Source organism: Saccoglossus kowalevskii, chromosome 18 (genome assembly GCF_978046115.1).
Source record: "Saccoglossus kowalevskii chromosome 18, keSacKowa6.1, whole genome shotgun sequence".
Lineage (NCBI taxonomy): Eukaryota > Metazoa > Hemichordata > Enteropneusta > Harrimaniidae > Saccoglossus > Saccoglossus kowalevskii.
Genome location: NC_140658.1, coordinates 28,856,900 through 28,859,161, shown reverse-complemented (window position 1 = coordinate 28,859,161; position 2,262 = coordinate 28,856,900). Strand labels below are relative to the sequence as shown.

Sequence of the window (2,262 nt, the reverse complement as noted above, 5' to 3'; positions counted from 1 at the left end):
AATCGATTGCCACGACACATTATATATAGATAGGGTGGTTATTACGCAATCTGATTAAAATCTGATGTAGTGTACGGGCTTTAATTATTGTGGCTATAAACTTATTTTAATTTTATTTTTTATTACTTTTGTTGTTAATGCCCTTTTATTTTATTATTTTACTTTGATTTTGATTTTGTGATTTTTTTTTAATTCTGCCCTACCTACATCTGATCCGACGCCTATGTAAGTCCCGTTCAAATCTCGCATAAGTAACAGCCAATCACAGCCCCCCTTTTATACAGGCAGTCGGTTGCTTACTTTTCAGTGTAGCGATACTCTACGGGCAATCTTTCTGTACATTATATTTTGCCCACTTGAATAAACCATTAAAAGAAAATTGCTAGTATATTTGTATTTGCAAAAGAAATTCCACAGCATTTTACAATTTTTGTCATTACATTGAATATTTTTTTCACTTCCAACAAATGTGTACACTTCCAGATACATCTTCGCCAGCCAAGGTTCGTTCATTCAGTCATCGCTTCAATTTTACATCTCTGAGCATAATTATCTAGAATGGAAGCAAAAAAATAAGTAAATCGTAATGATTAGAACACTGTAAACAGCTATAGTAAACAATGCAAACTGATTTTAAATTGTATAACGGTCACCGGCCCACGGCATCGACGCAGAAAATTGGAGCAAAAAAATATTTCCTGATCAATTGCGATGTGTTCCAAATAAAAAATATTTTATTCCAGTCCAAATCAGCTCAATTACTTTAATAAAGAGTTATTGTATAATGTACAAAATGATGATACAATTTGATGAATATTTACAGCTACGGTTTCAATACCGTAGACGATGTTGGCCCGATCTTCAACAAAACATCACCCGTCTCCAGGGCAGGCGACTGGAAAAAGACACTGGTGTTCGGTCGAAACGGCGGAAAAAAAATCGTCACTCCCAGAACAACTATGCAAAATAACGATCTAAAGTCGAACCATTCGAGCCACAATATTAACATAAAAATGACTTTCGTTGCATTTGACAATGATAAACTTACCGAAAAGCCGTGTTATTCTCGGTCGGTATAATCCGCCATTTTATTTGAGTGTGTTTGCCACCCGATTCCGCCCGGTGACGTCATCATGTGCGCTATAGAAGGAGGTATGTGATTCGTTGACTAAAATCGTCGATAGTGGGTCTCGTTGAAATCTCGTTACATAGGCATCGGCTCAGATGTAGGTAGGGCGGAATTAAAAAAATCACAAAATCAAAATCAAAGTAAAATAAAATAAAATAAAATAAAATAAAATAAAATAAAATAAAATAAAATAAAATAAAATAAAATAAAATAAAATAAAATAAAATAAAATAAAATAAAATGGCATTAATAACAAAAGTAATAAAAATTAAAATTAAAATAAGTTTATAGCCAAAATAATTAAAGCCCGTACACTACATCAGATTTTAATCAGATTGGTTATTACGCTAATAATTACGCATTCATGTTTTGTTTGGAGTTTTGTGTAGTACATTAATGTGGTGGGTTTTTGTGCAATAGCTTGCAGCTAATGTAGTTAAGTATACTTTTTTTGATAATTTGTGAGAAATAGTCGTTGGTAAGAAAGCAAATTCATATGCAAGTTCAAATATGTAATAGTCTAGATGGACTTAATGCCTACTCATCCGGAACCTATTCTGCTCTAAGGACAAATATGGACAGTGATATTCATTGAGAAAGTGTCACGTGACTATAGGTAAGTAACAACTACATATCCCAAACATCGAGCTTTTGAATGATCAAGTCATAATAATACATGGGATTAAGTATTTTAATATACCTGCGTGAAAAGTAATTATTGTTGTGTATTAGTACTGATCTTGGACAACTCCGTTTTGTCGGCTGTAGAGGGCGCAACTTATCAGAGAAGTGTATTCCCTATCGGGCAATGTAATTATTTTATTCCCAGTGATACAGATCGTATTTTACTATTCTTTCCAAGGGTACATGACCTCATAGTCTGGCTCTCAATTATGCATAGGTCTAATAAACCCAGTGTTTCATTTTTCATCAGTGTTAATGCTTCTATGAACATCACACCAAGCAAACAGCTTACGGTAGAAATAAACATACTGAAATAGATACCCAGAATTGTCTTAATGAGATTATGTTATATATAGACCTTGGCGTAAATAATAATAGTAAAATAAACAGAAATATGGACCCTTCTGTCAGTTGACTCATTAATTCTTCCAAATATTGTATTTTAAAAG

At 33.0% G+C, this 2,262-nt stretch overlaps 1 long non-coding RNA gene across 1 annotated transcript; it reads right to left on the bottom strand.

Annotated features, from left to right (window-relative positions):
* Window positions 1–379: 379 nt before the first annotated feature.
* On the bottom strand, window positions 380–1,299 carry LOC146732014 (uncharacterized). The gene is made up of 2 exons (XR_014926987.1): window positions 1,049–1,299; window positions 380–553 (listed from the first exon to the last, which is right to left on the bottom strand). It is a non-coding gene; the product is annotated as an uncharacterized LOC146732014 (long non-coding RNA).
* Window positions 1,300–2,262: the final 963 nt, after the last annotated feature.